We start from the raw sequence: 12155 nt of genomic DNA, 5'->3' as shown, positions 1-12155 counted from the left end.
GGCAGGGTCTATTTTATGAAAATATTCAGTGCATAATATGAGATCATTAAGAGTGCCTCATCAATTTTAATAATTTTTAAATATTGCTAAATACTTATATACTTATAGAGTACATGAATGCCACTCCGGGAAATATATAATGGGCAGGGTCTATTTTATGAAAATATTCAGTGCATAATATGAGATCATTAAGAGTGCCTCATCAATTTTAATAATTTTTAAATATTGCTAAATACTTATATACTTATAGAGTACATGAATGCCACTCCGGGAAATATATAATGGGCAGGGTCTATTTTATGAAAATATTCAGTGCATAATATGAGATCATTAAGAGTGCTCTCATCAATTTTAATAATTTTATGTATTGCTAAATACTTATATACTTATAGAGTACATGAATGCCACTCCGGGAAATATATAATGGGCAGGGTCTATTTTATGAAAATATTCAGTGCATAATATGAGATCATTAAGAGTGCCTCATCAATTTTAATAATTTTTAAATATTGCTAAATACTTATATACTTATAGAGTACATGAATGCCACTCCGGGAAATATATAATGGGCAGGGTCTATTTTATGAAAATATTCAGTGCATAATATGAGATCATTAAGAGTGCCTCATCAATTTTAATAATTTTTAAATATTGCTAAATACTTATATACTTATAGAGTACATGAATGCCACTCCGGGAAATATATAATGGGCAGGGTCTATTTTATGAAAATATTCAGTGCATAATATGAGATCATTAAGAGTGCTCTCATCAATTTTAATAATTTTATGTATTGCTAAATACTTATATACTTATAGAGTACATGAATGCCACTCCGGGAAATATATAATGGGCAGGGTCTATTTTATGAAAATATTCAGTGCATAATATGAGATCATTAAGAGTGCTCTCATCAATTTTAATAATTTTAAGTATATATACCAATATTTTTTTTTATTAAAATTAAAATATTCAAATATTCAGTGCATAATATGAGATCATTAAGAGTGCTCTCATCAATTTTAATAATTTTATGTATTGCTAAATACTTATATACTTATAGAGTACATGAATGCCACTCCGGGAAATATATAATGGGCAACGGCCATACCACGCTGATATACCGGTTCTCGTCCGATCACCGAAGTCAAGCAGCGTCGGGCGTGGTTAGTACTTGGATGGGTGACCGCTTGGGAACACCACGTGCTGTTGTCTTTTTTTTTTTTTTTTTTTTTTTTTTTAATGCTTCTAAACACACCCCTACAGTTATTTTACATACCAATATTTTTCCAATATTTTTTTAATTAAAATATTCAGTGCATAATATGAGATCATTAAGAGTGCCTCATCAATTTTAATAATTTTTAAATATTGCTAAATACTTATATACTTATAGAGTACATGAATGCCACTCCGGGAAATATATAATGGGCAGGGTCTATTTTATGAAAATATTCAGTGCATAATATGAGATCATTAAGAGTGCCTCATCAATTTTAATAATTTTTAAATATTGCTAAATACTTATATACTTATAGAGTACATGAATGCCACTCCGGGAAATATATAATGGGCAGGGTCTATTTTATGAAAATATTCAGTGCATAATATGAGATCATTAAGAGTGCCTCATCAATTTTAATAATTTTTAAATATTGCTAAATACTTATATACTTATAGAGTACATGAATGCCACTCCGGGAAATATATAATGGGCAGGGTCTATTTTATGAAAATATTCAGTGCATAATATGAGATCATTAAGAGTGCTCTCATCAATTTTAATAATTTTATGTATTGCTAAATACTTATATACTTATAGAGTACATGAATGCCACTCCGGGAAATATATAATGGGCAGGGTCTATTTTATGAAAATATTCAGTGCATAATATGAGATCATTAAGAGTGCCTCATCAATTTTAATAATTTTTAAATATTGCTAAATACTTATATACTTATAGAGTACATGAATGCCACTCCGGGAAATATATAATGGGCAGGGTCTATTTTATGAAAATATTCAGTGCATAATATGAGATCATTAAGAGTGCCTCATCAATTTTAATAATTTTTAAATATTGCTAAATACTTATATACTTATAGAGTACATGAATGCCACTCCGGGAAATATATAATGGGCAGGGTCTATTTTATGAAAATATTCAGTGCATAATATGAGATCATTAAGAGTGCCTCATCAATTTTAATAATTTTTAAATATTGCTAAATACTTATATACTTATAGAGTACATGAATGCCACTCCGGGAAATATATAATGGGCAGGGTCTATTTTATGAAAATATTCAGTGCATAATATGAGATCATTAAGAGTGCTCTCATCAATTTTAATAATTTTATGTATTGCTAAATACTTATATACTTATAGAGTACATGAATGCCACTCCGGGAAATATATAATGGGCAGGGTCTATTTTATGAAAATATTCAGTGCATAATATGAGATCATTAAGAGTGCTCTCATCAATTTTAATAATTTTAAGTATATATACCAATATTTTTTTTTATTAAAATTAAAATATTCAAATATTCAGTGCATAATATGAGATCATTAAGAGTGCTCTCATCAATTTTAATAATTTTATGTATTGCTAAATACTTATATACTTATAGAGTACATGAATGCCACTCCGGGAAATATATAATGGGCAACGGCCATACCACGCTGATATACCGGTTCTCGTCCGATCACCGAAGTCAAGCAGCGTCGGGCGTGGTTAGTACTTGGATGGGTGACCGCTTGGGAACACCACGTGCTGTTGTCTTTTTTTTTTTTTTTTTTAATGCTTCTAAACACACCCCTACAGTTATTTTACATACCAATATTTTTTCAATATTTTTTTTATTAAAATATTCAGTGCATAATATGAGATCAATAAGAGTGCTCTCATCAATTTTAATAATTTTTAGTTTTTTAGTATTGCTAAATACTTATATACTTATAGAGTACATGAATGCCACTCCGGGAAATATATAATAGGCAACGGCCATACCACGCTGATATACCGGTTCTCGTCCGATCACCGAAGTCAAGCAGCGTCGGGCGTGGTTAGTACTTGGATGGGTGACCGCTTGGGAACACCACGTGCTGTTGTCTTTTATTTTTTTTTTTTTTTTTTTTTTTTAATGCTTCTAAACACACCCCTACAGTTATTTTACATACCAATATTTTTTTTATTATAATATTCAGTGCATAATATGAGATCATTAAGAGTGCCTCATCAATTTTAATAATTTTTAAATATTGCTAAATACTTATATACTTATAGAGTACATGAATGCCACTCCGGGAAATATATAATGGGCAGGGTCTATTTTATGAAAATATTCAGTGCATAATATGAGATCATTAAGAGTGCCTCATCAATTTTAATAATTTTTAAATATTGCTAAATACTTATATACTTATAGAGTACATGAATGCCACTCCGGGAAATATATAATGGGCAGGGTCTATTTTATGAAAATATTCAGTGCATAATATGAGATCATTAAGAGTGCTCTCATCAATTTTAATAATTTTATGTATTGCTAAATACTTATATACTTATAGAGTACATGAATGCCACTCCGGGAAATATATAATGGGCAGGGTCTATTTTATGAAAATATTCAGTGCATAATATGAGATCATTAAGAGTGCCTCATCAATTTTAATAATTTTTAAATATTGCTAAATACTTATATACTTATAGAGTACATGAATGCCACTCCGGGAAATATATAATGGGCAGGGTCTATTTTATGAAAATATTCAGTGCATAATATGAGATCATTAAGAGTGCCTCATCAATTTTAATAATTTTTAAATATTGCTAAATACTTATATACTTATAGAGTACATGAATGCCACTCCGGGAAATATATAATGGGCAGGGTCTATTTTATGAAAATATTCAGTGCATAATATGAGATCATTAAGAGTGCTCTCATCAATTTTAATAATTTTATGTATTGCTAAATACTTATATACTTATAGAGTACATGAATGCCACTCCGGGAAATATATAATGGGCAGGGTCTATTTTATGAAAATATTCAGTGCATAATATGAGATCATTAAGAGTGCCTCATCAATTTTAATAATTTTTAAATATTGCTAAATACTTATATACTTATAGAGTACATGAATGCCACTCCGGGAAATATATAATGGGCAGGGTCTATTTTATGAAAATATTCAGTGCATAATATGAGATCATTAAGAGTGCCTCATCAATTTTAATAATTTTTAAATATTGCTAAATACTTATATACTTATAGAGTACATGAATGCCACTCCGGGAAATATATAATGGGCAGGGTCTATTTTATGAAAATATTCAGTGCATAATATGAGATCATTAAGAGTGCTCTCATCAATTTTAATAATTTTATGTATTGCTAAATACTTATATACTTATAGAGTACATGAATGCCACTCCGGGAAATATATAATGGGCAGGGTCTATTTTATGAAAATATTCAGTGCATAATATGAGATCATTAAGAGTGCCTCATCAATTTTAATAATTTTTAAATATTGCTAAATACTTATATACTTATAGAGTACATGAATGCCACTCCGGGAAATATATAATGGGCAGGGTCTATTTTATGAAAATATTCAGTGCATAATATGAGATCATTAAGAGTGCTCTCATCAATTTTAATAATTTTATGTATTGCTAAATACTTATATACTTATAGAGTACATGAATGCCACTCCGGGAAATATATAATGGGCAGGGTCTATTTTATGAAAATATTCAGTGCATAATATGAGATCATTAAGAGTGCTCTCATCAATTTTAATAATTTTAAGTATATATACCAATATTTTTTTTTATTAAAATTAAAATATTCAAATATTCAGTGCATAATATGAGATCATTAAGAGTGCTCTCATCAATTTTAATAATTTTATGTATTGCTAAATACTTATATACTTATAGAGTACATGAATGCCACTCCGGGAAATATATAATGGGCAACGGCCATACCACGCTGATATACCGGTTCTCGTCCGATCACCGAAGTCAAGCAGCGTCGGGCGTGGTTAGTACTTGGATGGGTGACCGCTTGGGAACACCACGTGCTGTTGTCTTTTTTTTTTTTTTTTTTTTTTTTTTTAATGCTTCTAAACACACCCCTACAGTTATTTTACATACCAATATTTTTCCAATATTTTTTTAATTAAAATATTCAGTGCATAATATGAGATCATTAAGAGTGCCTCATCAATTTTAATAATTTTTAAATATTGCTAAATACTTATATACTTATAGAGTACATGAATGCCACTCCGGGAAATATATAATGGGCAGGGTCTATTTTATGAAAATATTCAGTGCATAATATGAGATCATTAAGAGTGCCTCATCAATTTTAATAATTTTTAAATATTGCTAAATACTTATATACTTATAGAGTACATGAATGCCACTCTGGGAAATATATAATATTTTTTTTTTTTTTTTTTTTTTTTAATGCTTCTAAACACACCCCTACAGTTATTTTACATACCAATATTTTTCCAATATTTTTTTAATTAAAATATTCAGTGCATAATATGAGATCATTAAGAGTGCCTCATCAATTTTAATAATTTTTAAATATTGCTAAATACTTATATACTTATAGAGTACATGAATGCCACTCCGGGAAATATATAATGGGCAGGGTCTATTTTATGAAAATATTCAGTGCATAATATGAGATCATTAAGAGTGCCTCATCAATTTTAATAATTTTATGTATTGCTAAATACTTATATACTTATAGAGTACATGAATGCCACTCTGGGAAATATATAATATTTTTTTTTTTTTTTTTTTTTTTTTAATGCTTCTAAACACACCCCTACAGTTATTTTACATACCAATATTTTTCCAATATTTTTTTAATTAAAATATTCAGTGCATAATATGAGATCATTAAGAGTGCTCTCATCAATTTTAATAATTTTAAGTATTGCTAAATACTTATATACTTATAGAGTACATGAATGCCACTCCGGGAAATATATAATGGGCAACGGCCATACCACGCTGATATACCGGTTCTCGTCCGATCACCGAAGTCAAGCAGCGTCGGGCGTGGTTAGTACTTGGATGGGTGACCGCTTGGGAACACCACGTGCTGTTGTCTTTTTTTTTTTTTTTTTTTTTTTTTTTTAATGCTTCTAAACACACCCCTACAGTTATTTTACATACCAATATTTTTCCAATATTTTTTTAATTAAAATATTCAGTGCATAATATGAGATCATTAAGAGTGCCTCATCAATTTTAATAATTTTTAAATATTGCTAAATACTTATATACTTATAGAGTACATGAATGCCACTCCGGGAAATATATAATGGGCAGGGTCTATTTTATGAAAATATTCAGTGCATAATATGAGATCATTAAGAGTGCCTCATCAATTTTAATAATTTTTAAATATTGCTAAATACTTATATACTTATAGAGTACATGAATGCCACTCTGGGAAATATATAATATTTTTTTTTTTTTTTTTTTTTTTTAATGCTTCTAAACACACCCCTACAGTTATTTTACATACCAATATTTTTCCAATATTTTTTTAATTAAAATATTCAGTGCATAATATGAGATCATTAAGAGTGCCTCATCAATTTTAATAATTTTTAAATATTGCTAAATACTTATATACTTATAGAGTACATGAATGCCACTCCGGGAAATATATAATGGGCAGGGTCTATTTTATGAAAATATTCAGTGCATAATATGAGATCATTAAGAGTGCCTCATCAATTTTAATAATTTTTAAATATTGCTAAATACTTATATACTTATAGAGTACATGAATGCCACTCTGGGAAATATATAATATTTTTTTTTTTTTTTTTTTTTTTTTAATGCTTCTAAACACACCCCTACAGTTATTTTACATACCAATATTTTTCCAATATTTTTTTAATTAAAATATTCAGTGCATAATATGAGATCATTAAGAGTGCCTCATCAATTTTAATAATTTTTAAATATTGCTAAATACTTATATACTTATAGAGTACATGAATGCCACTCCGGGAAATATATAATGGGCAGGGTCTATTTTATGAAAATATTCAGTGCATAATATGAGATCATTAAGAGTGCCTCATCAATTTTAATAATTTTATGTATTGCTAAATACTTATATACTTATAGAGTACATGAATGCCACTCTGGGAAATATATAATATTTTTTTTTTTTTTTTTTTTTTTTTAATGCTTCTAAACACACCCCTACAGTTATTTTACATACCAATATTTTTCCAATATTTTTTTAATTAAAATATTCAGTGCATAATATGAGATCATTAAGAGTGCTCTCATCAATTTTAATAATTTTAAGTATTGCTAAATACTTATATACTTATAGAGTACATGAATGCCACTCCGGGAAATATATAATGGGCAACGGCCATACCACGCTGATATACCGGTTCTCGTCCGATCACCGAAGTCAAGCAGCGTCGGGCGTGGTTAGTACTTGGATGGGTGACCGCTTGGGAACACCACGTGCTGTTGTCTTTTTTTTTTTTTTTTTTTTTTTTTTTTAATGCTTCTAAACACACCCCTACAGTTATTTTACATACCAATATTTTTCCAATATTTTTTTAATTAAAATATTCAGTGCATAATATGAGATCATTAAGAGTGCCTCATCAATTTTAATAATTTTTAAATATTGCTAAATACTTATATACTTATAGAGTACATGAATGCCACTCCGGGAAATATATAATGGGCAGGGTCTATTTTATGAAAATATTCAGTGCATAATATGAGATCATTAAGAGTGCCTCATCAATTTTAATAATTTTTAAATATTGCTAAATACTTATATACTTATAGAGTACATGAATGCCACTCCGGGAAATATATAATGGGCAGGGTCTATTTTATGAAAATATTCAGTGCATAATATGAGATCATTAAGAGTGCCTCATCAATTTTAATAATTTTTAAATATTGCTAAATACTTATATACTTATAGAGTACATGAATGCCACTCCGGGAAATATATAATGGGCAGGGTCTATTTTATGAAAATATTCAGTGCATAATATGAGATCATTAAGAGTGCCTCATCAATTTTAATAATTTTATGTATTGCTAAATACTTATATACTTATAGAGTACATGAATGCCACTCCGGGAAATATATAATGGGCAGGGTCTATTTTATGAAAATATTCAGTGCATAATATGAGATCATTAAGAGTGCCTCATCAATTTTAATAATTTTTAAATATTGCTAAATACTTATATACTTATAGAGTACATGAATGCCACTCCGGGAAATATATAATGGGCAGGGTCTATTTTATGAAAATATTCAGTGCATAATATGAGATCATTAAGAGTGCCTCATCAATTTTAATAATTTTTAAATATTGCTAAATACTTATATACTTATAGAGTACATGAATGCCACTCCGGGAAATATATAATGGGCAGGGTCTATTTTATGAAAATATTCAGTGCATAATATGAGATCATTAAGAGTGCTCTCATCAATTTTAATAATTTTATGTATTGCTAAATACTTATATACTTATAGAGTACATGAATGCCACTCCGGGAAATATATAATGGGCAGGGTCTATTTTATGAAAATATTCAGTGCATAATATGAGATCATTAAGAGTGCTCTCATCAATTTTAATAATTTTAAGTATATATACCAATATTTTTTTTTATTAAAATTAAAATATTCAAATATTCAGTGCATAATATGAGATCATTAAGAGTGCTCTCATCAATTTTAATAATTTTATGTATTGCTAAATACTTATATACTTATAGAGTACATGAATGCCACTCCGGGAAATATATAATGGGCAACGGCCATACCACGCTGATATACCGGTTCTCGTCCGATCACCGAAGTCAAGCAGCGTCGGGCGTGGTTAGTACTTGGATGGGTGACCGCTTGGGAACACCACGTGCTGTTGTCTTTTTTTTTTTTTTTTTTTTTTTTTTTTAATGCTTCTAAACACACCCCTACAGTTATTTTACATACCAATATTTTTCCAATATTTTTTTAATTAAAATATTCAGTGCATAATATGAGATCATTAAGAGTGCCTCATCAATTTTAATAATTTTTAAATATTGCTAAATACTTATATACTTATAGAGTACATGAATGCCACTCCGGGAAATATATAATGGGCAGGGTCTATTTTATGAAAATATTCAGTGCATAATATGAGATCATTAAGAGTGCCTCATCAATTTTAATAATTTTTAAATATTGCTAAATACTTATATACTTATAGAGTACATGAATGCCACTCTGGGAAATATATAATATTTTTTTTTTTTTTTTTTTTTTTTTAATGCTTCTAAACACACCCCTACAGTTATTTTACATACCAATATTTTTCCAATATTTTTTTAATTAAAATATTCAGTGCATAATATGAGATCATTAAGAGTGCCTCATCAATTTTAATAATTTTTAAATATTGCTAAATACTTATATACTTATAGAGTACATGAATGCCACTCCGGGAAATATATAATGGGCAGGGTCTATTTTATGAAAATATTCAGTGCATAATATGAGATCATTAAGAGTGCCTCATCAATTTTAATAATTTTATGTATTGCTAAATACTTATATACTTATAGAGTACATGAATGCCACTCTGGGAAATATATAATATTTTTTTTTTTTTTTTTTTTTTTTTAATGCTTCTAAACACACCCCTACAGTTATTTTACATACCAATATTTTTCCAATATTTTTTTAATTAAAATATTCAGTGCATAATATGAGATCATTAAGAGTGCTCTCATCAATTTTAATAATTTTAAGTATTGCTAAATACTTATATACTTATAGAGTACATGAATGCCACTCCGGGAAATATATAATGGGCAACGGCCATACCACGCTGATATACCGGTTCTCGTCCGATCACCGAAGTCAAGCAGCGTCGGGCGTGGTTAGTACTTGGATGGGTGACCGCTTGGGAACACCACGTGCTGTTGTCTTTTTTTTTTTTTTTTTTTTTTTTTTTTAATGCTTCTAAACACACCCCTACAGTTATTTTACATACCAATATTTTTCCAATATTTTTTTAATTAAAATATTCAGTGCATAATATGAGATCATTAAGAGTGCCTCATCAATTTTAATAATTTTTAAATATTGCTAAATACTTATATACTTATAGAGTACATGAATGCCACTCCGGGAAATATATAATGGGCAGGGTCTATTTTATGAAAATATTCAGTGCATAATATGAGATCATTAAGAGTGCCTCATCAATTTTAATAATTTTTAAATATTGCTAAATACTTATATACTTATAGAGTACATGAATGCCACTCCGGGAAATATATAATGGGCAGGGTCTATTTTATGAAAATATTCAGTGCATAATATGAGATCATTAAGAGTGCCTCATCAATTTTAATAATTTTTAAATATTGCTAAATACTTATATACTTATAGAGTACATGAATGCCACTCCGGGAAATATATAATGGGCAGGGTCTATTTTATGAAAATATTCAGTGCATAATATGAGATCATTAAGAGTGCTCTCATCAATTTTAATAATTTTATGTATTGCTAAATACTTATATACTTATAGAGTACATGAATGCCACTCCGGGAAATATATAATGGGCAGGGTCTATTTTATGAAAATATTCAGTGCATAATATGAGATCATTAAGAGTGCCTCATCAATTTTAATAATTTTTAAATATTGCTAAATACTTATATACTTATAGAGTACATGAATGCCACTCCGGGAAATATATAATGGGCAGGGTCTATTTTATGAAAATATTCAGTGCATAATATGAGATCATTAAGAGTGCCTCATCAATTTTAATAATTTTTAAATATTGCTAAATACTTATATACTTATAGAGTACATGAATGCCACTCCGGGAAATATATAATGGGCAGGGTCTATTTTATGAAAATATTCAGTGCATAATATGAGATCATTAAGAGTGCTCTCATCAATTTTAATAATTTTATGTATTGCTAAATACTTATATACTTATAGAGTACATGAATGCCACTCCGGGAAATATATAATGGGCAGGGTCTATTTTATGAAAATATTCAGTGCATAATATGAGATCATTAAGAGTGCTCTCATCAATTTTAATAATTTTAAGTATATATACCAATATTTTTTTTTATTAAAATTAAAATATTCAAATATTCAGTGCATAATATGAGATCATTAAGAGTGCTCTCATCAATTTTAATAATTTTATGTATTGCTAAATACTTATATACTTATAGAGTACATGAATGCCACTCCGGGAAATATATAATGGGCAACGGCCATACCACGCTGATATACCGGTTCTCGTCCGATCACCGAAGTCAAGCAGCGTCGGGCGTGGTTAGTACTTGGATGGGTGACCGCTTGGGAACACCACGTGCTGTTGTCTTTTTTTTTTTTTTTTTTTTTTTTTTTAATGCTTCTAAACACACCCCTACAGTTATTTTACATACCAATATTTTTCCAATATTTTTTTAATTAAAATATTCAGTGCATAATATGAGATCATTAAGAGTGCCTCATCAATTTTAATAATTTTTAAATATTGCTAAATACTTATATACTTATAGAGTACATGAATGCCACTCCGGGAAATATATAATGGGCAGGGTCTATTTTATGAAAATATTCAGTGCATAATATGAGATCATTAAGAGTGCCTCATCAATTTTAATAATTTTTAAATATTGCTAAATACTTATATACTTATAGAGTACATGAATGCCACTCCGGGAAATATATAATGGGCAGGGTCTATTTTATGAAAATATTCAGTGCATAATATGAGATCATTAAGAGTGCCTCATCAATTTTAATAATTTTTAAATATTGCTAAATACTTATATACTTATAGAGTACATGAATGCCACTCCGGGAAATATATAATGGGCAGGGTCTATTTTATGAAAATATTCAGTGCATAATATGAGATCATTAAGAGTGCTCTCATCAATTTTAATAATTTTATGTATTGCTAAATACTTATATACTTATAGAGTACATGAATGCCACTCCGGGAAATATATAATGGGCAGGGTCTATTTTATGAAAATATTCAGTGCATAATATGAGATCATTAAGAGTGCC

General features: G+C 28.8%; 9 non-coding genes across 9 annotated transcripts; all 9 read left to right on the top strand.

The window, feature by feature from the left end:
• The first annotated feature begins 1097 nt into the window (after positions 1 to 1097).
• On the top strand, positions 1098 to 1215 carry LOC126749768 (5S ribosomal RNA). The gene has a single exon (XR_007665330.1). It is a non-coding gene; the product is annotated as a 5S ribosomal RNA (ribosomal RNA).
• A 1454-nt stretch (positions 1216 to 2669) lies between these two features.
• Positions 2670 to 2787, top strand: LOC126749767 (5S ribosomal RNA). The gene has a single exon (XR_007665329.1). It is a non-coding gene; the product is annotated as a 5S ribosomal RNA (ribosomal RNA).
• Positions 2788 to 3001: 214 nt separating this feature from the next.
• On the top strand, positions 3002 to 3119 carry LOC126749766 (5S ribosomal RNA). Its single transcript, XR_007665328.1, has one exon. It is a non-coding gene; the product is annotated as a 5S ribosomal RNA (ribosomal RNA).
• A 1871-nt stretch (positions 3120 to 4990) lies between these two features.
• LOC126749765 (5S ribosomal RNA) lies at positions 4991 to 5108 on the top strand. The gene has a single exon (XR_007665327.1). It is a non-coding gene; the product is annotated as a 5S ribosomal RNA (ribosomal RNA).
• A 925-nt stretch (positions 5109 to 6033) lies between these two features.
• Positions 6034 to 6151, top strand: LOC126749790 (5S ribosomal RNA). The gene has a single exon (XR_007665352.1). It is a non-coding gene; the product is annotated as a 5S ribosomal RNA (ribosomal RNA).
• A 1282-nt stretch (positions 6152 to 7433) lies between these two features.
• LOC126749789 (5S ribosomal RNA) lies at positions 7434 to 7551 on the top strand. Its single transcript, XR_007665351.1, has one exon. It is a non-coding gene; the product is annotated as a 5S ribosomal RNA (ribosomal RNA).
• A 1312-nt stretch (positions 7552 to 8863) lies between these two features.
• Positions 8864 to 8981, top strand: LOC126749786 (5S ribosomal RNA). The gene has a single exon (XR_007665348.1). It is a non-coding gene; the product is annotated as a 5S ribosomal RNA (ribosomal RNA).
• A 927-nt stretch (positions 8982 to 9908) lies between these two features.
• On the top strand, positions 9909 to 10026 carry LOC126749775 (5S ribosomal RNA). The gene has a single exon (XR_007665337.1). It is a non-coding gene; the product is annotated as a 5S ribosomal RNA (ribosomal RNA).
• Positions 10027 to 11339: 1313 nt separating this feature from the next.
• LOC126749764 (5S ribosomal RNA) lies at positions 11340 to 11457 on the top strand. Its single transcript, XR_007665326.1, has one exon. It is a non-coding gene; the product is annotated as a 5S ribosomal RNA (ribosomal RNA).
• The last annotated feature ends 698 nt before the right edge of the window (positions 11458 to 12155 follow it).

The sequence above is a fragment of the Anthonomus grandis genome, unplaced genomic scaffold (assembly GCF_022605725.1).
Source record: "Anthonomus grandis grandis unplaced genomic scaffold, icAntGran1.3 ctg00000734.1, whole genome shotgun sequence".
Taxonomy (NCBI): Eukaryota; Metazoa; Arthropoda; class Insecta; order Coleoptera; family Curculionidae; genus Anthonomus; species Anthonomus grandis.
The sequence above is the reverse complement of the archived record's forward strand: the minus strand, read 5'-3'. Positions and strand labels throughout refer to the sequence as shown.